Below are 25,948 nucleotides of genomic sequence, written 5' to 3' on the forward strand. Positions count from 1 at the left end.
CAGATTACATTAGAAAAACAAGACGAATCCAGCCACTTCCATTTGGGTTTTCTGTTACTTCAGCCAAGATCACTCCTTACAGATACCAAGTAAACGATACAGAGGAAGTCCTAAGCGTTTACTACGCACCAGTGGAAGAACTTGGGCACATGTTCCCTCCTCTGCAGTCTCCCTGCCAGCATGAAACACGCTGTGAATCCCTGGAACCAGATATCCCTTTCCTAAGCGTATCTATGAGAAATTTAATGTATAAAGCAGCTACAGGAAGAGAAGCAACAATGAACAGAATAATTACGTTATACTGTCACTACTCATGTGTTTTGGGGCCATTATTAAAAATATAAAGGTTAACTGAAACAAGCCCTGTGATACGACAGTGGGCCAGATGACCAGGGTGACCACTAAGTGACTAATGGGTGGTCAGGCACACAGGTGAATGCTCCAGACAAAGGGACACTCAGATTTTAGGGTGACAGATTCATTATGTTCCTTAGATCATGTTTAAAACATACGAACCACGGCTACAATTTTCCATTCAATATTTCTGAACCAAAAACGACCTTCTGCAAACAAACCCTCCTGTATCTGGAGAGTGTTGACTTGGCAGCATGGCTCACTTCCTCACCTGCACCTGCATTCAGATGTCACCTTCTGGGAAGGCCACCACTCCGCCTTTTCTTCCCTCTCGCTTGCAGTAACATGTACATACATCATTGCTACACTGTGAGAGCCAGAGCTTCAGGCACCCTACAGAGGCCCCAAGAGACAAGTGCAAGGTGGGTGGAAGGGTGGTGTGCGTACAAGTGGGGTCCATGCACACTCCCTCAGAACCCTCCAGGAAAACATCAGATTCTCGGGTGCTGGGCTTGACTGCAGAATGACCCACCAAGGGTGGGCTGGGGGTCACTAAGTGCCTTTCAGGAGGGGCTAGGCACTTGAGAACTTATAACATGCACCACCCATTTCTGATGTCGAGTGTCTTTCATAAGACCTTCAGCCTATACCCACCTGAATCACCCCAAGTCAACAGTGGGGTGTGAAAGGGGCCTAGGAGATACACACACACACACACACACACACACACACACACACACACACACACTGTCCCACCTTCTGGGCGAGGTACTACTTTGCCACCTGATTGTTTCTATCCTGCTGAATCCTGCCCACCACCCAGGGAACGCCATTAACAAATGCAGGAGAGGAGGTTCGGAGAAGCCAAATCACTTGGCTAGGCTCACAGAATCCGAATTGGAATTGGGGCCTGGTGAGGAACCAAATGGGGGCACCTGATGATTTTCCTGGACTACGCCCAAACTGCTTTCACCCACCAGGGGCCTTCACTGCCCATGCTCAGCATGGCCCTCCTGTACACTTATAGAACCCGTGCTAACAGAAGGCAGTGAGCGTTTGGTGGGTGAGTGAAGGAGAAAGGGTGTCCCAGAGCCGCAGGACTGCAATGCTGTGCTGCCTGGGGACCCTGGCAGCACAGCGCTGGCAAGGAGCCTGAACCCCCACCTGTCTCCCAGCCTATAACAGTTACATTAGCTCAGACCCTGGAAGTAGAAAGACACCTGGGGCTTGGCCTGGATTCAGGTTTCCTGCTAGCGAACAGGAACCCCCCAAAGTGTTTCCAATTCAGTGAAACAGGATGCTCTGCCTAGCCCCACACCCCCCCCCCCCGACAGATGCTATAAATGGAAATGTATTCTTAGAGGGACAGAACATGAGCGGGGGTTTTCAAAAGTGACCCATCATGGGGTAAAAATACAGGCAGCATTTAAATGCAGAGTGGCAAGAGCTATTCCTGGACTAGATTCTCATGTTTGTGGCTTTCCGCCAGCGGTGGACTCCCAACAGGTTTAAAAGCAATAAACAGGGGGCTGGATGATGGGCGGTGGGGTTGGTGTTTCTCACACTCAGGAGGGCACTGGGGAGGGCAGCCTGTGGGATAGCTTCCGAAGGTGCCCTTGAGTGGAGTCTACATGGCCTGTCATTGGCCTCAGTTCTGTTGAGCTGAGAACACCTTTGGACAGCATTCTGTGATCTTGGGAAGTAACCGAAGGCTGAGTTCTGGCTAGGACTGGGACAAGAGGACCAGATGGAGGTTTAACCTGGAAGCGAATGGTACTTAATGAGCCTGAGTTCTAACTCATATTGTCTCACCTGATCTTCAAAACTACATGGGAATAATTCAAGGCACAGAAAATAGATTTAGCTCCACTTTTAAAATAAGAGTAAGGCTTAGAAAACCTCTAGAGAAGCAGAGGTTCAGGTGGAGATCCTGATTCTAGAAAAACAAGAATAAATAAGTTTGGGGGAAAGTGTGGGAGGAGCCATAGGCACAGGGCAGTTCTAGTCAAGGCTCATGGTCACGCAGTGAGCTGGGGACAAGGCGGGACCTCCATCTGGTCAGTCTTCACAGCTGAGATGGTGGGTTGTGGGGCCTGGCAGGCAACTGTGAACTCAGCGGTGTCCATCACATTACAGTGAGGAGGCTTCTCCCAGCCCTCTGCAGTGAGGCCGGAGAAGAACTGCACAGGCCTGGCTACGGGTTATTAATGAGAAAATGAAGATAGCTGGGCTCTGTCTCAGGAGGCCTGGTTGGCCAGCCGCGTATTATTGTCTGCCCTTCCCTCTGTCCCATGGTGCCACCAATACTGTCGTCTCCGGAAGGCCCACTGTGTCAGGCTGAGTGTCAGCTCCAAGCCTTTCTACAGGGCTGTGCCCTCTGTACCCCGTCTGCTCCCCCCACTATCTACCATCCTCCACATTACTGAGTAGCTGCTATGGACCTGGCACAGGCCTGGGTGCTGGGAATACAGCAATGTCACATCCCAACCTTCCTGCCTTCGCTTCACCTAAGCTCTGGTGGGAAAGACAACAATCAGCAAATGAGCACGTGTCAGCACTGGTAAGCATCTGAAGAACAGGGAGACAGGGAGGAGAGAGGTGCCTGGTAAGTCTGACTGGGAACCAGACAGTAGAGACCTGGATTAAACATGGCACCAGTCAAGTGGATATCCTAGGAGAACATTCCAGGCAGCAAGGACAGCAGGGCAAAGGCCCAGTGGCCAGCACACGCCTGGAAGGTTCCCAGAACGCAGGGAGGCAGATTCCGATGGAATGGGAGGGGTAGACTGAAGTCCAAGGTCACACACACATCACCCTTGCAGCTGAAGCCAGCTGGCCTGCCTGTCCCTTCTGAGGTATCAGCAGCCCTGTCATCATGTTCCCTATGTGGACATTAAGCCCATGTGTGCTGTGTTCAGGAATGTACAGCACAGCCTACTCGGGTGGTGATATCTTGTCTGAGGATGGAGAGCTGTTTCACACATTGTGGGATCTCCAATGCTAGCCCCAGCAGACCTCAGGTGGGCTAAGCCACAGATGCCTTGGACTGCACAGAGCTGTGAGTGTTGGAGCCCGGCAGTTTCCTGCCCCGCTGATAGTGACAGTCACAGATGGCACACATGTAAGCAGGACGTCAGTGACCACAGCCTGTACTTACCCTCCATAGCTTCAGCATACTGGCTCCAAGGAAAACCACATGGGAAAACAGAAGCCTAGTACCAATTCCCCTGAGAAGCATTTACAGTGGAGAGGAAGGTTCCTTCCAGAAACTTCGAGTCAATCATACCTCACATGTCTCCAAAGCAGAGAATGCAGAATAAGGTTCAGGAGGCCCTAGAAATGGAGAAAATGGGCCAGGAGGACCCCGAAGTGGCTGGAGAGGCCACAGAAAGAACTGATTCATGGTCAAACAAAGGGCCCTAGGATTGTCAGAACAGGGAAACCCAGAGATCGAGAGGTTTAATGCGGCATTACTTAATTGAAAAGGCTGCCAACTACTGTTTTAAAATAATAAAAGGACACGCCAAGCAAATACCTATGCATCAGATTTGGCTTGAGGACAACCAATCAGCTTGTGAACTCAAGCCTTGAATCTTGACATTGAGATACACCAGAACTGAGAACACTGCAGACAGCAAGAGGGCAGAGGCTTGAGAGAAAGCCACAGGGTTCAATGGGGACTTGGAGTCCAGGGATTGCCCTATGACCCAGGGAAGTTTCCATGAAAGGGATCAGGTCTACAGATCTAGAGGCCCAGGCTAAGCCCTGACCTATATGTGCATGCTGAGATGGATTAGTAATGTCTGCAAGGACAGAAGCATGGGAACATGAAGCACACCTTCCAGATCTTCACTGAGGCTGAGTCAATACAAGCAATGCTACGTTTGTTGATTATTTTTGTTTTTGAAGCAGAATTCACTATACGGCCCCCAAATTCATTCTATACCCAGGGTGGCCTTGAACTCTCAATCCTCCTGTCCGAGCTTCCCTAGTGCTGGGATTATAGCTGTGCATGATCATACCTACTCAGACCCATTTTAAAGCTGGGTCGGGGGAGAGAGGTCCAGAAAGCTGCCCCAAATGCCAAAGTCACAGAAACTAGAGTGCCATCTGTGGCTCTTCTAGGGACAAGAGATGCAAGAGAGACCCCGGATGCAAACCATGGCCTTTGGGTGACCTCTGGCTGGGGATGCAGATGCACAGCAGCAGGCACACATGAGGACTCACTACCCACCACTCAATTTTGTTATGAACCTATCCAGCTGTACAACATGGTCTTTTCGGGGGCTGATGATGTACAATGGTTATAGACCTTTGGTCCAGTGTATGAGGCCCTGGTTTCAAACCCTATCCCTACTCCAGATAACCTGTTTTGAAGAGAACAAGTCCATCATGTGCATGTTGGTTCTTGGGATGCCACCAGCCTGCTCTTCCTATACCCACAGCACCCGCTCCATGGCTCTACAGAGGATGGGCTTCTCCGGTGGAATAGGCTAAGGTGGGGCGGGTTGAGGCTTGTCTTGGCCAGTTCTCCCTCCAGGCCTGTTTTATGGTGTCATCTGAAACCTAGTTCAGCGTTATGTACTGTGTTGGGGCCTGGAGAAGGGCAGGCATCAGGTACTTCAGGTGATGGCTAGCATAAGGAACAGCGGTATGCCGAGGGGAGGGCTAAAAGAGGGGTGGAGGAGGGAAGATGATACTGTGCTCTACGGGCCCCACTCCCCAGGACAGCATGTGCTGGTATTGGGGGCAGGGGAGAGGCTGGCCTCCCTCCTGCCAGGCATTGCAAAATACAAGTGGAGTTGAATCAATGTCTTTTGGAAAAGTACATTTTGCTCAAGAGCCAAGTTAAACTGGGGCTCGGGCAGCCAGCATGTTGAAGTCTCAGGCATGACTCATCCATGGGAGGAGTAGGCTGAGCCAGAGGTGGGCCATGAGCACTCAGTGGGTCCAGGCACTCTCCGTGCCAGGCAGCTCGGCCAGCTCCAGGCCCACAATTGGGTGCAGCTTGTGTGTGTAGGTGGCAGGAGCCAATGGCTTCATTAAGGCTCAGCCACTCCTCTCTGTTTAGAAAAGATGTTGTCTCTGAGAAGTCATGGATAAAATGAATCCGTACCAAAAAAAAAAAAAAATTAAATTTTCTTACTTGCCCTTTTGACTCAGAGATGGCTCCTCTCTGGAGAATTGGGGACAGATGGGGAGCGACAGTGCCCTAACCCTTCTGGAATGTTGTTCCTGTGGAGCTTTCGTAGACCAGCTTCTTACACCCAGTGACATGTACTGCAGGGCCCTCCATGCTTCTCCCACCTTTACAACTCATTGCTTTTCAGTGCCAAATAATATTCCATTGTCTGGGTGTGGCTGGGTGCCTGGTTTCCGAATCCTATCGACCTTTAGGCCCAGTGTACAACCACCTTTGCCTTAGCTGAGTGGCTTAGCAACACTTTCCTCTGAGCCCCCAGGTTCTTCATCTCTTAGATGAAAGTGTAAGGCCCTGATCCATGGGGAAGAGGATGAACCACGGGAACGCCCAGAGCAAGCATGGGGCAGTGTGGCTGACTTTTGCTGCTCTGTGGGTTCTTCTTTCTTCTACCCTTTCAACCCCCCTATCACTAAATAGGAGAGAAAGGGGGGTAGACAGGGAAGGGGGCAAGGCTATCGTTAGACAGCTACTTCCTGCTGACTTAGGGGCATGAAGTTTGTTGGGGCAAGTTTGATCTCACCCCCAGGATACCTAATTTCTTCTTCTTTCTTCTCTGTGTATGTCTACATAACAAACCACAATCAGCAGCAGTCAATCAATAACCAACAATCCAGCCTGCCTCTCGGGGGCACAAACACTGATTTGCACTCTGAAAAGTCCCCAGAATTCCAAATGTCACACAATTGCAGAAACCGTCTGCCACTGGCAAAACCACGCCCCTGCTAGAGCACGAGGCAAAACACAGTCAGCTGCTGTGGACAATCTAAAGTGGCCCCATCTCCCACGCCTGGGATTAAAACAAAAACATTTCCTTGTAATATTTCTGTGTATTTTTAAGGGAGCCAAAACTTAGCACCTGCTAGCTGTGATCTTGAGTCACTGTCCAGTGCCTGAGTTCCTCCGGCTGGCAGAGATAGGTGGGTGGGGAGAAGAGGGAAAGTTTCTGTTAGTACACAACAGTGCTTAGCATAGTGCCTGCCCACAACTGAGTTCTCCACTTCCCCTAGAATCTGTGGACATAAAACATTTCTAAAGGAGGGTGTCCTGACCCCTGGTCCTTTGCAGGGCTGTCTCAATCAAGAACCAGGATCCAAGGAGGGTGGAAATGAGGCCCTCTGAGTGCAGATTGTGCTCCCAGTGGGTCCAAGACCAGACAGAAGCCAGGGAACCCGGGCAATCCGGGGCTCCTCCTAAGGGTGAAGGTAACTCCTGGGTGCCTGCCTCCCTGCCTCTGGGTCTCTCTGCCTTCTGCACACGTCTTGCTGTTTCCTGGCCAGGCTCACCTTCTCAGCTTTGCTCCTCGATAGCACTGAACTGAGTGAGGCACTAGATCCCAGAAAGTCTTAGCACATTGACAAAAGTTAACTGGATGCCACAGAACAAATAAGCAAGCCCGTCCACGTGTGTGGCGTGAGCAGATGCGTTCACTCAAGCTAATGATCTGTTAACGATAGGGAGCCAAAGCCCCCTCTTAGTCATGGGTAGGATCCCAAACATATTCAAACTGGCTCTGCTGGCCTCAGGTGGAAACGGGCAGGGAAATGTTGGGGTGGGTCTGCTTTTTTTTTTTTTTTTTTTTTTTTGGTTCTTTTTTTCGGAGCTGGGGACCGAACCCAGGGCCTTGCGCTTCCTAGGCAAGCGCTCTACCACTGAGCTAAATCCCCAACCCCGTGGGTCTGCTTTTTAAGAGAAAAGATGAGTATATGCTATTTTCTGGGTGTTTTTACTATTTTTTGAATTTTATCATTATTTATTTTTATTTTATATATTTTGCTTATTTACTTATAATTTTGGTTTTCAAGACAAGATTTCTTTGTGTAGCTCTGGCTGTCCTGGAACTCCCTCTGTAGACCCAGCTGGCCTCAGAGATCCACCCGCCTCTACCTCCTGATTAAAGGCGTGTGCCGAGACACCCGGCTCTCTGCATGGTCTTATGTTTCTAATATAGTCTATAATTTTTTCTAAACTTGGCACACCACAAAGAATATCAGACACTGTGATAACAATAAGAACGGACTCCTGAGTTAACCACGTGTGTCACGGCCACAGATCTCGAAGGTAAAAGCGAGTCAAAGCTCTGACACTCAGGAACTGGGACAGAACACGGCAACGATTCTCCTTCAGCATCATCAGCCAGCCTGGGACTCCTTTGCTGGTTCAGGGTTAGGTTAGAGACCAGGCAGTTTCTTTCTCCGAGAGCTTGTTGCTAGACCCTTCCCATCACACACGCTGACCACACTGCCTATAAGAATGGCCTGGATAAAGAACCACAGCAGGTGTTGTGGAAGAAGTCCCCAGACATCCAAGGACTCAGCAGGGGTCAGCACCACCCAGGTTCTGGAATCCCACCAGTTGCTTTGTGAGCTGGGGGAAATGATGGTGTCCCTCTCTGAGACCTAGTAGCCCGACACACAGATGTGGCTGGGATTGAGTGAGGCAGAGTACAGCACTGTGCACAGCACACAGTAGGTAGGGTTGTTTTTAATGGGCCTTGTTAATGTGGTGCTAACTTTAACCCTCTGAAAGGAGGCTTTCCAAAACACAACTTCTAAGGATTGGTGGGGTCAGAGGTCAAGTTAGTGAATTATAATCAGGAGAGAGGGGAAAAAACAAGGAAAAAAAGGCTTCTTAAAATGGGGTGGGGGGACCTCTGCTACCTTGAGGTTGAAAGGTTTGGTTTATTGTTTATTTTGTTTTGGGGTTTTTTTTGGTTTTGTTTTTATTTGTTTTTGAAATAGTCTCACTATGTGGTTCTGGCTAGCTTTATGCTTCTGACTGTCTTGTCTCTGCCTCCCAAGTGCCAGGACTACAGACGTGGTGACACACCCCTGTCACTCAGATGCCATCAGCTCAATATGCCAAAATCTCAGAATTAAGCAAAAACGATACCACACTGGGAAATAATCCCCACACTTCTTAGGGGAGCACACATCTAACTTTCAGCCTTTTAAGGAACACTCCGAAATTGTGGAGAAGAAGGAAGGCCGCCTAGAGGAAGTGGCTTCAAGACTGGACCTCCAAGAACCTGCAGCATTGAATTCCTGGAAGAGGCAGGTCATGCCGTGTGAGCACCGCCGTTCCCCACCTGATATGGAAGCCTGTTGTGTCAATGGTGGACACTGCTGGCCAGCTCGTGCCTAAGGTCATGCAGACACCCAGAACAGACAGCAAATTCTTCCCACCTCTCTCTCAGGTGTCTCAAAAAGCTTAAAAAAAAAAAAAATCTCACCTGTTGTCAGTAGACCCTGAACATATGATCCTCTCTCTTTGGCGGAGGCGACCAGCGTCCCATGCACACTAGCCAAGCACTCGACTTTTGTATTGCAAGTGTGTGTCATGTGCGTGTGAGTGCGGTGTGTACAGGTGTGTACAGGTGCGTGCAGAGGTCAGAGGAAGACACTGGGTGTCTTGGTCTGCTACTCTTCATCTTATTTCCCAGAGACAGGGTCTCTCAGTGAACCTGGAGTCAAGCTCCTGGCCAGCGAGCCCCAGAGATCCTGAAGTTTCTGAGCCCTCCCACCCAGTTCTGAAGCCACAGACTCAGCCACACCCAGATTTTCATGTGGGTGCCGAGCCTCTGAACTCAGTCCCTCACACCCATGTAGCAAGTACTCTTACCCACAAGGCCATTTTCCTAGCCCCTGAACGTGCAGCTTTAACATATAAACCTGTATTCCTTGTGAAGTAACAAAAATAATCTGAAAACAATCTAACATTACATTACTTGGGGTAGAGTCACACACACCAGGCCAGCGTTCTTCCACAGAGTTACCTCCAACCCCCAACCCCAATAATCCCCTCTCAAACCTCGTTGCTCACTTAAGGATGCCCGGGATTCACTGGGGGTGACTGTTTTCCATTTGTGGGGATGAGATCAGTGTTTGCCTTTGGAAATCCATCCATCTGAGCTTTAAAAATGAGACTACTCAAGTAAACTATGCTGTGTGCATAGGGTGGTGGACGTGTGACAGACACAGCAGACACTGTGAGGTGCCAAGAGCGGCTGCTGTGTGGGTAGCGCTGGAAAGGATCATAGGACAGGTCCCCTTTCCTAGCCGGGAGTTGTGACACCAGCAAGGGGCATACTCCCCCTCTCAGGAGGGGTGACCCAGACCCCCCATCAGAAAAAGTTATTCCTGGTAAGGGTGAAAATATTCTAAAGAGACGCATGTGTCCCTCTCTTTGGCTATCAGAATATTGAGTCCCTGTATCTCAAGGAATTGAATCTCCCTAGGAATCTCATGCTGGAGAAGGACAAGGCTGCATGGAGCTTAGTGCCCGCCAGAAAGACATTCCACAGAGTCCTGACTTGTCCACCTAGCGGGAGAGACTGTAGCCCAGGGGAAGAAGAGCAGGGCACACTTTGATGGGGAGTCTGACCTTTGGTTTAAATCTCCCATTAGGAGCCCACAACAAGGGGCCACTGGATCTCCTTATTGGTTCCTTTTCCCAATATGGCCACATTGAACTTGATGGGACCATTGAGAGTGGTGGTCAAGCGGGGTTGTCAGTTACTGCCAGAGCCCAGCCTCTGACTCTAGCGTAGATAGCAAGGCCAGCTAACTTGCTGGCGGGAATTCTTCACGGCAACAATTTTATACTTGGAAAGTGTCTACCTTCCCAAGTCTCTCTCCAAACATGTACGGTTGTCCCAGGCATCCTGGAGGACTAGCTTCAGGACTTTCTTGGAAACCCCAGGGATGATCAAATGTGTTGTACAGAATGTATAGGGTAGGCAGAGAGCACTACTTCTCAGTGACTTACCCAAGAGCACACTGCTGGCGAGTGTGCCAAGCGGCTTGTTCAGGAACAAGAACTGGACAGAGAAGTCTAGACACAGTAAAGACAGACTCCATGCTCAGACTCTTCCAGTGTTATCTGAATCTGTGAATGTATGTAGCCTGTAGGTTCAGAGGACCCAAGGCAAGCAAGCTCTACTGTGGAGACAGACTGCCAGCTCTCGTTCTGTCTTTTTTTTTTTTTTTTTAACCCTGAGACAGGGTTTCCCTAAGTGCCTCAGACAGGCTTTGAACTTGCAATCATCTCGCCTCAGTCTCCAAAATAGCTGGGATGATAAGCCTAAACTACTAGGCCCCTCGCATTTTCCGCTCTTACTCTTCCCTTTCCGTCCCTTTCCAGGAAGGAAAAAAAAATTCAGCATAAACTTTACACTTTACACCATTTCTATCTCCAGAGGATAAACATGACTACAGCTTCCTGGGTGAGATGCTAACATCTTGTGTAGCTGAAATTCTCAAAACTGAGAAGCTAACCTTGGCGTGAGCCCATCGATGAGGATGCCGACTTCCTCAGGGTTTTGCTAATGTTCCCACGATTGTCTTTTGGCTGGGCTCAGGGACCACACTGCGTTCAGTTGTTAGCGCCTCCCCCAGGTCTGTGACTGGTACTCAACTTTCTGAGGGGGGCAAGAGAGACAAGGAAAATTATAGATGTGGGGGATAAAAAAAGGGCTCTTGACTCTGGGGCCTCGATGAAGCCTCTAAGCAGCTGAGAAGCTAGGATAGATGACAGTTGATAGACAGATAGGTGGATGGATGGATGGATGGATGGATGGATGGCTGGATAGATGGATGGATAGACAGATAGACAGATAGACAGACAGGCAGATGATCTGGATGATGGACGGATGGATGAATAGGTCTACCATAAGTAATAGATGGTTATAAATACAATAGATACTTTATAGCTTACCTACATAGCAATATTTGTTAAAATGGTAATGAACCAGACATCTGTGATTCGCTTAAGCAGGACTATTAACATTGCTTATAGTGGGGAATCTCCCACCTATCTGTGACCTACCATCTCAAGTGAGACCCTGTCAGGTGCCCTTGGAACTACCCAGAGATCTCATTCAAGTTCTTAGCAGATAACAAACCCTCTGAAGATCTTTTAAATCCACCCAAATCCTATACCTGTCCATTGTAAAGACAAAATCCTACACCTGTCCATTGTAAAGACCTCAGAAAAGCCAACGCCCAGGTTCTCCGGTGTCTTACTTTCTTCCCAAACACCTCATTTCCCCCTTAGCACTTGGGTCAAAAACTTACATTAAAATATCACTTCATAAACTCTGACTCTGCTTATGTTGGTTCGTTATGAAATTCTTCTCAGCAGTGAAGCCAGGAATCATGGGATATTCTGAGCTGAGGAGGCCTCTGAAGAGAACCCCTCAGACTGCTGCAGTCTGTCCCTTCCCCAGATGACATTCTCCTGGTTTTACTGTGGAAGGACACTTGTTAGCTTCTGGAATGTTCCCGGCCTGGGTTTGTTGGGTGCTGTCAGGTGTGTGCTCCTCTTGGTTCACCTTCTGTGGCTAACAGAATTGGGTAACTTCTGGCGAGAGGTCTACCTGGCCCATGGTTCTGAAGTCTGCGGTATTTGAAGAGCATAGCGTCGGTGTCAGGTGTGGCCCTACGCTGCCTGGGCAAGAAGGAAGGGAGACTCTTAAAGTAACCCCCATTCTGCACTCTGGAGATGCATACATGCTCAGTCATACAGCACACATGCGAAGGCTCTGGGTTCCATCCCCAGCACTGCACAAACAAGTAGACGCCCTGAAAACATCACCAAGTGACCCCTCAGAAGCAACCAGCAACATCTAGGCATCAGCTGAAGCTATAGTGTGGAGCAAATGAAATCAGCCCCATCCCCAACCCCAGCAGCTGTGGGCCCTACCCACGACACATTGTAGAGCTCCACTGTTTGTAAGCCCAGTGCCTGGGGCCGTGCCTGGTATACAGCAGGAGCCCAGTGCATTCCTCAAATGATCCAAGAAACCAAGTGTTAGATTCAGGGGATACGCCAAGCAGCAAGTCTGTTCCTCGTACAAGTGGGCTCCAGCTCCAGTCTATCTCTACCAAGCCCTCCTCCAGCCCGCTGGAGGAAAATAAAAAGGAGGGTGAGCCTAATTTTGCCCTGGAATGTGGCCTTTTTCAGTCAGCTGGAGAGGGCGATAAGGAAGTGGCCATGGGAACCGTGGGAATGGGGAAGGCAGACCCCATTCACTCAGAGCAGGAGGCGCTAGGCTCGGTGGAATGTGCAGGGTGTGGGGCGCCAGGAAGCAGAATTCCTGAATGACTGGCTAGGGCTGGGCCTCAGGACCGCAGTCCCCTAGGGAACCTGTGCGGCCAAAGGCTGTGTCTCATCAAAACAGGAAGATCATAGAGGAAAAATGCACATGTAAGTGGACTGGTATTTACAGGGATCGGCCCCGCTGTGACCCTAGCAGGGGTATGGAGGGGATGCAGGGTACAGAGAACTTGGGGTATGCCTAGATGCTAGCCATGCTCTGATTCTCTGGTGTGGTGCATAGCCTTCTATGGAGGCGACACACTGACTCCCAGCCCTTGCAGCCCAGGAAGCTATAAGGGAGAGTATGGACAAGAGGACCAGAGAGGCTCCCTGGGTATGCCTCCAGGCCACTGACAAATAGCCCCTGTCTAATGCCTCCAACAGCTTCTACCCTTGGACAGTAGAGATTGCTGCTACCGTGTTCACAAGGTGTGAAAAAGGCTAAGATAACAAACGTTGACCAGTGCACACATTGGCCAGCCGGGGTGGACAGCCATTTCTGCTTCTGGGCTGGGTTGGCCCTGTCACCTACTACAACCCTGGACTACTTGACTGGGATATTTGCAGCCCACTCGGTGCTCAGAGCCTGGGATACTCAGTCCTGTACCTGTGACTCTTGTGTGACCCCCTCCCTCCAGGATCCTCTTCTGCCTAGGAGGACACTACAAGAGGCTTCCGGTCCTGGAGATGAGCATGAGGTAGTTCATGCGTGCTACACTGTTCTGCCCTCACGCAATGACTGGGCTAAGGGACCCCACTGTTAGCCCATTGTTGCAGATGAGAACGAAGTCCCAGTGATGACGGACCTACACCACTTCCCACAGCCAGGAAGGGGTGGAACCCAGGCTGTGACCATTCCCTACTACCACAAGTCTGGCCAACAGTTCAAGACTTACAGGGACAAGGGGAGGGGAGGAGTCTCCGGTCCAGAGTCTCTACAAGGAAGTGACAGAAAGAGAGGCATCTTCCTGAAAGCACTAGACAGGAAATGATGCTTCTACTGTGGAGGTGGCAACAACCTGGATCTTCCAGGATGTGAATGTGATCGACCCCAGCCAAGCCCATCACCAAGACCTTCTCCGGCATCAAGCGAGCCGCATCATCTCTGATACAGCACCGTGAAGCAGGCACTGGCCTCCATCCCCTTTCACAACAAGCAAACTGAAGCCCCTGTAGGCTCCCTTGCTCACCAACGCAAGAGGCAACACGTAGAGTGTGAATGGGTATGGGCATATGCCAAGGTGGCCCTAAAGTCTACAGCCCCTCGGGGGCGGGGGCGGGGGGCAACACTACTTTTAAGTTTCCCAGTTGAGGTGTCCCCCGCGTGGGCTCTCTGGCCCTTGGTGACACTCACCTAGAGCTGTCTGCACACCCAGTGCTCCTCTAACGTTTCCTAAGTGTAGCACTTCCCTCTTGCCACACCCCCGAGGGAGGCCGACTGCTTCCCCTCCTGGTGAGAGGAAGTAGTGAGGTGTGAGGACAAGGAGGCAAGCTAGAATTCACTTAGTTCTCTGCTTCGCCGCCATGAACGAGGCTAGAGAGCGCACATCTTCCGCCATCTTAGATCTGTGTCCACCAATGCCAGCAGGCCTTCAGCTACTTCCTTCCACACCGATGGGTTCCTCCACGAAGCTGCTCCTACCTTCCTCAGAATGACACCTGTTCTGGAACCTTCTATGGCTTCCACTGAGTGACCGGCATGTGAAGATCCACCTCAGCTGCCTATTCCGTCCCTCACTGCCCTCCCACCTCCCAGTGCTCACTGGGGACAGACACTGCAATGTCACGATGCCGTCTCTTCTCCCTGACTCCCAATCACACCAATCTACGCACCTCGCTTCCAAAAAACCCCCACCTCGTTGACCCCCCTACGCATCAACTGCTTGCTTCTCTTCCGGTCAAATGTAAGAGCGCATGTGTGACTCCTCCCCACCCTCCCAGCTGGGCTCTGCTTCTTGTGAGTCGGGTGCCGATCTACCTGCCTGGGCCCTGCTGCATGCTTGGCACGTCCCCACTTCTCCAGCCTTACTGCAGCCCTTGCCACACTCACACTGTCTGCCCAGAGACGCGGGTATCACTAGGTCAGGTCTTCTGTGGCTCGAGCGCTTGGGCGAGCTCCTGCCAAGATGCCATGCACTGAGTCACCCGCCCATTGTCTTTTCATTAACTGGCTGGACGTGACTTACAGTTTAATAAGAGACATGTGATGAATTGAAGGTCAAGGTTTTCAAAACATCTCTCAATGTGGAAAATGTGAATCAAAGAGAGAGCTTGGCAGACAGGCTGGCCGCTGCCAGCGCCAGCTGCTGCCAGCCTGATGGGTTGGTGTTCTAGCTGAGGCTGTGCAGGCACCCGCGCCGAGAATCCCCGGTCTGCAGACAGCGGGGCCTGGCTATCTGAAGCATGGAGGGCAGGCTCCTTCCCAGACCTCAGGGATCTACTCACCCACCACGCAGTCCTCCAAAGCAGCCTGGACCTTCCTGCTCCAGCACCAAACCAGCTCTGTTTATCATTCAGGTCTCAGAATGAAGATCATGGGAGAACCTTCTAGAATCCTGAACAAAGTTAAAGCTAAACACCCTTAGGGTCCGCTGGGCATTCTTGCTAGAAAACTTTTGGTCACGGACTCCCGTGGAAAGCAAGCTTCACGAGGGTGAGCACCACGTCCATGGAGGTCAGGTGGACACCCATCCTCTGCCTGGTCAGTGGCACACCATGCAGCTGTCAACGTGTGAGTGAAAAACTGACCAGCGATATGTGGCTGGGATTGAGGTTGGCTTAGAAAATTTGATTTGCACTGAATTTTTGGCCCAGCCGAGGCACCTGTGCAGAAGCCTGGGGAATGGGATGGAGAGCATGAATGTGCAGAGGCAGGGGCATGTCCTCTTCTCCTACCCTTACTGTCTTCTGTTCCCACTCACACTCTAGAATCTGGGAAACAGCGCTTTAGGGGTGTGGGGCTGATGCAGTGACCTGTAACACTCACACTGTGTCCGCCCCACAAGGACAGTCAGCCTCATAGTGGCCTTGTCCAATAGGGGAAATACCCCAGGTATTTACAAAAGGGTTCATTTCAGGAGCCCTAGTGGCCAGGTGTCCAGCGGTGAAGTGACCCCTCGGAAGTTAGCTTTTCTCTGGCGGGGAGGGGGCTTGAGCAAGTCTGACTCCAGCAACATCCCACCTATGGTAATCATTTAAAGGAGGCGGGGAAACCATTATGAAGTTATGCTCCTGGGCTTTGGCTATTGTTTCTTCGATAGCTGTTCAGACATCAACAATCAATGGCTGAGTGCTTCCAACACACCAGGCACACATGAGCCTGGCCTGGATTTTTCAGTGCCCCTGAGAGGGAGGACCCAGGCCTCTCTCCATTTCCAAGCCAGGAAGTTTAAGGAAGACAGAGAAGTAAAGGACTAGGCCCCAGCCAGGCAGACCGCAGGGCCTCGGGCCCTGGGGGGATCCAGAGTTTAAGCTTGCTGCTGCACCATGCTATACCTCCATGTTGGGCCTGGAGCCCATGGCGGCGCTATTAGATGGGGATAGGGACTGTTGCTGTTGTTGCTGAGACAGTGTCTCAGGTAGTCCAGGCTGGCCTGGAACCTGCTATATAACCTAGGATGACCTTGAACTCCTGACCTTCGCAAATGCTGCTGCTTACAGACCTTCCCCACCATGTTCAGCTGGTTCTGGCTCTTGAGATAAGAGACTCTAGTCCAGGCTGACCTGACTCACTCTGTGAGACACCTCTAGGCTGATGCCTCTGGCTGGCTTCTGGTCCCTGGAACCCAGGCAGTACAGGGAGACATCAAAAGCCAGCCAGGGGGCTGAGGCCAGGACTTCTTTGCAAGCTTCTCCCTGAAGCAAGAGGAGACCCTGAGGCCAATCATGTTATCACGGCAGCTGGCCCTGTGGGACTCTGCACATCACATGGTTTCCGTGCAATTATCTGAATAACAGCAACGGGGCACTCCAGGTGAAAGGAGACATGAAGCCCAGGTCTCATGATCCACACCGGGAAGCCTCAGCGGTGAGACCACTGAGGCACAGATGGGCACAAGCACATAACTTCACATATGTACATACTCCTATGCCTGTGTACACACATAGATGCACATAAGTACTTGTAGGACATTTGGTGGCTCCCCGTGAGGTCCCCACCCTCAGATGGAACCCCTCTTTGCTAAGCCATTGCCACAGGGTAGTGGGGAAATTTCAACAGGATAGCTGAACCCTTTACCCACAAGACCACAGTATCATACAGAAGCCTGCATGAAGGTCCAGATACAGAAATAACTGGGCAAAACCATAATGACCGAGACCCCCTATGCTGACTGTCGGTCACGGCTGGATGCAAGGCTGGGTGACTCCCAAGTCTTATCTCATGGAAACTCCAGTGTCCCCAGAAGGAAGGTCCATCCTCAGCAGGGACAGGACAGGGCTTGTACACTCACTCCATAGCTCTGTCACAGTCTTCAGTGTCTTCAGTGCCCTCTGGCAAGTCCCTAGACCCCAGGACCCAATGATGGTCAAGACAGAGTGGTCCCTGACACTGGGCACTCTGAGGACTTAAGTGACTAGTGTGTATTATTTTCCCCACAGATAGCCACTGACTCCTTCCACAGAGACATACACCTCCAGCCCAGCCTAGTCCCTGTTGTCCCTTCTAAGGTGGTGGCTGTGCTAGACGCTATGTCACTGCTTTGATTTAATAACAGCTGACAGAATGAATGCAGGTCCTGCAGGCTAATCTCTGCCTAAGGACACCAGAGCAGACCATGCCTATGTTCTAGAAAATCAGAAGCCGCCTCCCTCATTCCCTTGTGCCTTTCCCACTGCTGCACTTCTAAGCATGGCACTCAAAGTAGAGGCACAAAACACAATCCCACACCCCATCCTCACATCCCCAGCCATCAAATGGTGACAATAATCAGAGGTTTCGGCCACTCTTCTTCAGCTGGTTCAGCTACCAAGAAACGAACATGGTCACACAAGGCTCCAGGCAGTCTCAGATACTCCCACCAGGAACCTTGGGAGTACCCTTTCGGTCCCCAGCAGGGGTTTTGGAAGAGTGCCAGCATGCCTGAGGGCCTGGATTGCGTTCTTAGCGCTGAAGCAGAGTGGAAACCTTCTGTTTCTGGTGGACTCACAGTTAGCTGTTGACACTCAGCGCTAAGCATCACCCATTAATGACCTACAATGCTTGTTTGACAACGGAGAAAAGGGGGACACAGGAACTTAGATAACTCGCCTTGAGTCATAGAGCAAAACACTTTTACCCAGAGTCTGTCTCAGACATCCAGGCTCCCGACAATCCTCGTAGATTCAGTTTGATTCAGTGACAGTTCTGACATTCCAGAAAGACCTTTGCAGCACCTAAGATCTCTGAACTGACCACAGGCTCTGCTGTCTCAGTCCTGGGCTGTCCCCAGCCACTACACCTCCTTACTTTCAGAGTGCTAGAGCTTTGCCAGCCTCACCTGTCTGTCTGTTTCACCTAGGTTCTGTCACCTCCATAAACCAGCCCATCAGGATGCAAGGAAGTGTGTGTGCACTTGAGCTCAGACGTGTGTGTGTGCGCGCGCGCGTGTGTGCCCGTGTTTGCCCATGTGTGCCCGTGTGTGTGTGTGTGTGTGTGTGTGTGTGTGTGTGTGTGTGTGTGTTTGGGGGAAGACTCAGAGCATGTGAGAGCTGGAAGATCCGGCCTTGGCTACTGACTACCTTGTAGTTAGTGGCCAGCAAGGCTCACTTTCCCACAAGCGTGAGACATCAAAGCTATTATGGGAGATATTTCCATATGCATGCATTTAAGCCAATTTCCTTTATTGATACAAGCCTGGGGTCCCTGGTTTGCATCCTGCGAGAAGATCAAGTCTATCTGGAAGTTTCACAAGAAGATATAACAATCCTGACTTTGACTTAGAAGCCACAGGAGGGCAAAGCTCAGTCAGCTTCTGCACTCTGCAAACAGCCCTTCCTGCAGCCCAGGAAACCTGTTCAGAGTATAGTGAGGGGCCCAAGGAGACGCTGCAAGTGGGGTGCAGAGATGGGACCCAGGCCCACGCGAAGCCCTGGGTTCTCCCCACCCCTATCTCTCCAAGCTTTCTGCCCAGCTATCTCAGCAGAGACTCCTGGATGGCTGACTCATCACGCTCAGGGCGTGAGGGAGCAGGCAGAGGTGACTGACGTGCACTGTGGCCCCAACGGTGAGGGACCTGGCACAGGTGGCAAACTTTCTTACACCTTCTCTGACTCAGGGTTAACTCATATGTGACAAACCACTTGGCCTCCAGTTTGACCTAGTTTTGCAGGTGTGGAAGGACAGAGCTGCCACCAGTTCGCTGATGAATCTGGACAAGAACTTAGCTCCCTCACTCCAAAACCAAGAGCTGGCTCGGCGCACCCCGTCTCAGGCTCCCGTACTGGCTGATTCCCACCAGTGCAGGAGCTGTGCGTGGCAAGTCTCCACCCAGCGTTCTCAGTCAAGGAAACGGCCAAGAGGCACCTTCAGCCTACACTGGCTTAGAGTGAGACCCAAGCACAGCGACGGGTGACCCTGTTACCAGCAACTCCATGTGTGCACTGGATGATGACACTGCTGTCACCGTGCTGTTCCCGTCCATCTTCCTGAAACATAGGAGTCACAACCTACAGCCTGTCTGTCACTGGGGGGTCTGAGGGCTTAGGAGTCAGCAAGCATCTGCAAGTGGGTGCTTCTACTTCCATGGGCTCTGGGGGAGACTCTCAGCTCTACCGCTTGCTGGCTTTGTCACCTCAATGTCCTTACCTCTGAGATTGGGCTGTTGTTAGCACCCAAGAGTAAACCCCTAGCAGCCAGCACATGGCCCCCAGCCTGACTTGAGGTACACACATCAGCCGCTGACCACTGTGTTCCCCTTCAGTCTGTCTCGACACTTCCCTAGATCACGGCTGGGCAGAGGTGGCCGGCATAAAGCCATGTTCTGATACACGGCTCAGGAAACAGTGGCACTGTGCACTCAGCAACATAGCTATGTCATCCTCCTACGTCATCCGCTGGAGGAAAAGCTGTGCTTCTGTGACCACTCTTTCCAGCTGTGTGACTCCAAACTGCCACTCACCCTCCCCTGGGGCCTCAATGTCCTTCTCTGTGGAGACTCCATATTGCCTCTGAAGGCCTTTGGAAACTCTCAAGTCCCACTGGCTGCTTTTGAGTCTGAGGACTGAAAGGTTGGTGGTCCCAGCTCAGGGCTCCTAACTCCAGGCACCAAGAACTTCCACAGTGAGTTGGGAAAGGTGTAGATTCCCAGGTCAATTGGAGCAGACCCTCTGGGGGCAGCACAGCCTCCGGGCAGCTGCGGGATTACTAATGCAACTACTGAGTTCCCAACCCGGCAACAGGGACTTCTAGGTCAGGTGGTCTAGCCCAAAGCTGGGGTTCACAGAGCATTGCCTTACGGCTTGGCTCTACGGCTTTACCAGCTGTGTGGCTCTGGGCCAAGCTTCTGACGTCTCTGAGCCTCTGTTTCCTCCTGTTACAAGGAAGCCCCAACCTCAAGCAGGGCTGTGTGTGTGGACAGTGAGGGGTCGTCTCCTTCCTGACTTCCCTTATTCAGACTCTGAGGACTCCTGGGACATTTCAAAGGGAGCCTGTGGACTGAAGGTACAGTGAGGGCCTGAGTAACTGGCTCCTCTATTCCTCAGGGGGGCCCCATGTTTACACCTTAGGAGAAATTGAGGAACCTGGTCTAAGTAGAGAGACCATAAAGTACCCAATTGATCCCTGATGAGGGAGGGAGGTGGCCCTCACAGTGGGGGGCCGCGGGGTTCAGTCATGGAGGTTGCCAGCTTCTCCTCCTTCCCCCTTCCCTTCTACACCTACAGGGCTGGAGGTGCAGAGCCCAGGTCCCCGTAAGCAGGTGGGCACGGCTGTGTGCTCGGGTTTGCTCTCCACTAGGCAGGCGGGGGTCAGCTGCACCGAAAAGCGAACCACTGTCCAAGTAACAGTGCAGCGGTCTCCAGCGCCGGGCAAGGTGGGGGAGAGGAGGGAAGGGGCGCCAGACAGCCCAAAGGAGCCCACGGAGGCTGCCAGGGAGAGCGCATCTGAGGAAGAGGCCTAGCAAACCGCGTCACTGTCACTGTTGGCTCTCTCTTAGCACCACCTGCTCCTTCCTTTTTCAGGCCTTGCGTGGAAAACACCCACTCATCCATCCTCCTGCCTGCTGGAACAGCTGATGGGGGAAGCAGTCCTAGCTTCTCAGAAGCCCCAATGAAGGGAGGGAAGGAGAGAGGGAAGGCGGGCACACCACACTCACCTCTTACCCAGAGTGGGAATCCCAGTGCCTCTGGCCAGGCCAGCAGTGAGTGGGCTTTCGATGGACAGCCTGGTGATGTTCTAACGTGGGGTAGACAGACCCCAGAGGCAGGGAGTTGAGAGCACGGGAGGAGCCTAGACTCCTGCCCTATGAGCCAAGTGCATCAGTTGTTCCTTGAGTTATCAGACAGACTGTGTGGAAGATTCACAAGAGCCTGTGCTCAGTAACGTCCTTCCGGTGCGGTGCCCAATTACCATTATTCTATTCTTAGTTCCTGGCTCTAATTTATGAATTAAACTATCAGAGATGCGTATGAGTAGGAAAGCAGGGCATGCGGGTTATGGTACTCTGCCAGCTCGGGTGTGCACTGGGGCGTCTTGGAATAAACCCAGTGACTGAGGAGGGTCAGTGGATCCTCTTAAACCGAGCGGATTCGGCAGGCGCCAAACCCTGCTGCAGCTGGGACGGTGTCTGCGCAGGTGACTCTGCATCTCTGCTCTGATGACGTGTAAAGTCACCTGTCCTCCGTCAAAGTGTTAATTTCAAACACTGACTTAAAGAAACATTATCGGGGCTGGGGATTTAGCTCAGTGGTAGAGCGCTTACCTAGGAAGCGCAAGGCCCTGGGTTCGGTCCCCAGCTCCAAAAAAAAAGAACCAAAAAAAAAAAAAAAAAAAAAAGAAACATTATCACTCCAAAGACAAGCCAGGGTGAGAGAGAGAGAAGAGAAGAGAAGAGAAGAGAAGAGAAGAGAAGAGAAGAGAAGAAACATTATAAGTAACACATCTGTTGAAGAATGTGCCCAAAATAATGAAGATGGCAGGAAGGAAGAGGTGGACGACCCTGACGGTCACGGTGACAGAGATGACAGCATCTTTTCTCTTCCAGGGCACATGGCCAGGTCTCACTTCCCTACCCTCAGGGGACAGTGGCACCCTGACCTACCCTCTGGCTACTTCCCATATACTCTGAATGAGTGGACCTGGTCTCCGGGTATCCACGAAGGCAGAGCGTCCACTCTGCTGGGACTTAACGGGGAAGAAACAAGCTTGTGTGGCATGAAGACACCAAGCTTCTTGAGTCCCATCCAGAAGAAGCTGACAGACAGCAAAGGCCGCATCTCTGAGGGTCTGCCCTTGGCCCGTCCTCTCCAGCAGCCCGGTGTGCCGGTGCTTCCCGTGAAATGGACAGGTTATGACCACCCAAGGGAGTCAGGCCCCATGCTAAGTCATTACAGAGCTCGCCCCATACTCACGGCAGTCCTGGGAGCGTCACTGAGGCTGAGAGAGGTGCAGATACACTGGGACCTGAAGCAGATGGCTGCCACTGTAATGTCCCCGTGCCTCTGCTGAGCCCATCACCTGGAGGCCACCACCTGATTGTGTGCAAGGTTCTAGGCCAGGTCCTACTAAGGACAGCACAAGCCTGCCACTGCCTCGGCCTTGGAAGCCCACTAGTGAGAAAGTGGCAGGGCCTATGAGATACATGCACAGAGCTGGGGAGATGGGAAGGCCGATGTGGTTGGGGAGGCACAGGGTTGGGGAGGAACGCTGAGCACCCTGGAGGATCGGGGAGGAAGGCTTTCTGGAGGAGGAGGTGGTACTTGAACCTGGCGGCAGAGGTGGGGAGATGCTGCCCTTGGAGCCCAACACTACCTCCTAGCCCTCAGGAGGCCCTCCGACAAGCCTGCCACCCTGTCTACAGTAAGAATCCAGGAATAAAGGATACTGAAATTGGATTAAATAAATAAACCTCCCAATGAAGAAAAGGCCCACAGACAGCTTCAAAGCTAAAGTCTCTGTAAAAAGAGCCAACCGATGCCAGGATTTCAGCTCGTCCAAAAAGGAAGAAGGCTGGGCGCACTCATTCCTAACAAACCTTTTTATGAGGTGGATGTCACCCTAATACCTAACCAGAGGAACCACAGGAAAGTAACGGGCTGGTGTACACGGTGGACGCAGGCAGCATAAACATCCTCGGCATGCACATGAGAGGCCAAGAGGCGGGCACTTCACCCCTGGTCTGCCAGGCTGCTCTGCCATGGCAGCTGATGGGGAAACATTACAGCAGCAGAGGGGACCCTCACAATCCTGATGCAGAGCAAGCTTCGGACAGCAGTCACCCCAGAGGGAGGGAAAGGTCTCCCACATGAGAGTCATCTATGAAAACTCCACAGCTGACAGGATTCATGCAGAAGCACAGCTTTCCCATGAGACCCAACTACACTGCCGCCACTCAGGACCAGTGGACTCACCGGGTAGGAAATAAAAGGCATTCACGGGGCTGGAGAGATGGCTCAGTGGTTAAGAGCACCCGGCTGCTCTTCCAGAGGTCATGAGTTCAATTCCCAGCAACCACATGGTGGCTCACAACCATCTGTAGAGAGATCCGATGCCCTCTTCTAGTGTATCTGAAGACAACTACAGTGTACTTATATATAATAAATGAATAAATCTTTTAAAAAAAAGGCATTCACATTGGGCAGCAAAGGCACCTCTAACGGTAGACGGCATGATGTCGTAACACGAACCCTGAGACTGCACAGAAATCAGAAGAGCGTCTAAGACTTGTATGAAGTCACAACATACTCCAGACGCTACAACAGGGATGGAGACATCTACTCCACGATAGAAAACTATACTACAAAGCCATAGTAATGAGATCAGAATGATTCCAACATAAAAACCAACGCGCAGGCCTCATGGGAAGAAGACCAATCACACCTGGTCAACTCACCTTGACAAGGGCATCGAAAGGACACAAGGGATGTCGGTAATCCCTTCAGTAAAGGGTGGTGGGAAATCTGCACACGTGTAAAAGGGTAAGATAGTGTGCCTGTCTTCTTCTATATGTGAAAATCATGTGAATTAAAGAAAAACAAACCATAAGACCTAAATGTAAAGCCAGAAACCGCAAAACTCCTGGAAGAAATCACTAGCTTGGAATATGACTTTTTGGGGGGTGGGGTGCGGAGATAAGAGAGGCTTAAGTCAGGTTTTTTTCTATGTAGTCTTGGCTGTCCTGGAACTCTCTCTGTAGACCAAGCTGGCCTTAAATTCATAAAAAATTCTCCTGCCTCTGCCTCCTGGGTGCTGGGCTTGAAACTGTGCACCACCAGCGCCTGGCAGAATATAGCTTATTGACATGGCTTATGTACCATCAGATCAGGCTACAAGAATGACAAATAAACAAGATAATAGGTCACAGAGAATAAACACAGGGAGAAGACTACAGTGAACTCAGAGTATCTACACAGCAAAGGAGAGAAAAATGAAAAGGTAGCTGATAACCAGGGAGGAACATTTGCAAACTGTGTATCTTTTTTTTTTTAAAGATTTTATTTATTTTATAAAGTGAGTACCCTGTCACTCTCCTCAAACACACCAGGAGAGGGAATCAGATTGTGTTGCAGATGGTTGCGAGCCACCATGTGGTTGCTGGGATTTGAACTCAGGACCTCTGGAAGAGCAGTCAGTGCTCTTAACCACTGAGCCACCTCTCCAGCCCCGTGAACTGTGTATCTGATTAGAGTTAATACCCAAGGTTTAAAGGGCAGATAAGCAGGCAGGTGGGTGGGCATCTGAGATACACACATTTTCAAAACAGAGTGAGACGGCCAAGAAAACAAGGAAAAGGTGTTTGGCGCCGATGAACTGTCGAGGCGATACAAACCAAAATAGTCCTCAATGCCCCCGAACGGCCATTTGCATGGCGGCCATTGAACCGAAAGTGCAGCAAGTGTAGGCTGGGGAGAGTTTGGAGAATGATTGTATACAGCTGGGTCGGGGGTGCAGGCTGGCGCAGCCATTATGTTAAACAGGGGATCAAAAATAGACCAAGCACAGGTCCAGCAAACTCTTCTCTGTGCAAACCCAAAGGAAATGAAATCCCAGAGAGCTAGCCCGACTGCAGCACCAGTCACAAATGCGGCAACATGGAGCAGCCACCACTGGTGGAGTATTATTCAGCCATGAAAAAAGAGAGAGAGAGATCCCGCCCAGGGCCAGAATAGACCCGGACGGAGGACGTGCTAGGTGAAGTGAAGCAAACTGTAGCTGGGGGAACCTAATATCCATAGAGGGTAGTGGTTCCCCAGGCGGGGCAGGGCTGGGTGGGAAGACTGAGTCTGAAAGCACAAAGCAGACAGTGCAGAGAGCACACCTGGGGAAGTTCAGACGAAGAAACTTAGGGCGTCCCATGTATGGGGCTTTGCTGCACCAGGTCATGGCTGTTCTTTGTGGTGGCTACGGCTTAAGATAAGACAGAGGTAATTTGCTCCCAGAGAGTCACGTGAAGGAGGCTGGGTCCCCACACGGTGATGCCTCAAGGTGGTGTTTTTCTGTAAGAGCTGAGGTCTCAAATGCTCCTTACACCACTTTCCAGTGCTAAATCGAAGACCCAGCTACAGATTGCTTTGTTTTGAGCCAGGGCCTTACTCTATAGCCCGCGCTGACCTCACACCTAGAGCAATCCTCCTGACTCAGCCTTGCAAATGCTCAGACCGCAGGCCCAGAGTCGCCGTTCCTGGTTTCTCCAGTCTTGGTTCCAATACCCTTGTTACTGGCTCCTCCCCACTCTAAGCCCTGGTAGAACTGCGCAGCCTGCAGACTTGTGATGAGAGGAAGTTAGGTCCTAACTGAGCCTGTGCCTCACAACCCCCTCACCTGTGCCATCATATCTGCACAGCTAGGAAGTAATCCAGCTGCCCCCTGCTGTGGGGCCGCTGCCATGTGACTCAGAGGGGGCAACCTGGCACTGGAGCTCCACTTCCCCACGGAATGTCTATTAGCCACAAGGTAGAAGGGCAGGGGTGAAAGGTCAGAATGCACGTCGTGCGGCTCTGGTGTCCTGACAGGGTGACCCAGAAAAGCCTGCTGCACAACCCAGTCTACTGGTGAGAAAGGTCAGCAGGCCTTGGGAGGGAAATATGTTGCACGGCCCCTGGAGAGCTCTCGAGGCAGCCAAGGTCATGAAAGCCAAGGCTTGTGCAATGGCCTCAGCCAGC

General features: G+C 51.4%; 1 protein-coding gene across 4 annotated transcripts in view; it reads right to left on the reverse strand.

The window, feature by feature from the left end:
* Positions 1-25,948, reverse strand: part of Ergic1 (endoplasmic reticulum-golgi intermediate compartment 1) — a 95,812-nt gene that overhangs the window by 59,660 nt on the left and 10,204 nt on the right. The window contains exon 2 of one of the 4 annotated variants that reach the window (XM_087570234.1): positions 10,831-10,973. The gene's annotated coding sequence lies outside the window, so the exon portion shown is untranslated. 4 annotated transcript variants of the gene reach the window in all.

This window comes from Rattus norvegicus, chromosome 10, assembly GCF_021556685.1.
Source record: "Rattus norvegicus strain SHRSP/BbbUtx chromosome 10, alternate assembly SHRSP_T2T, whole genome shotgun sequence".
Lineage (NCBI taxonomy): Eukaryota > Metazoa > Chordata > Mammalia > Rodentia > Muridae > Rattus > Rattus norvegicus.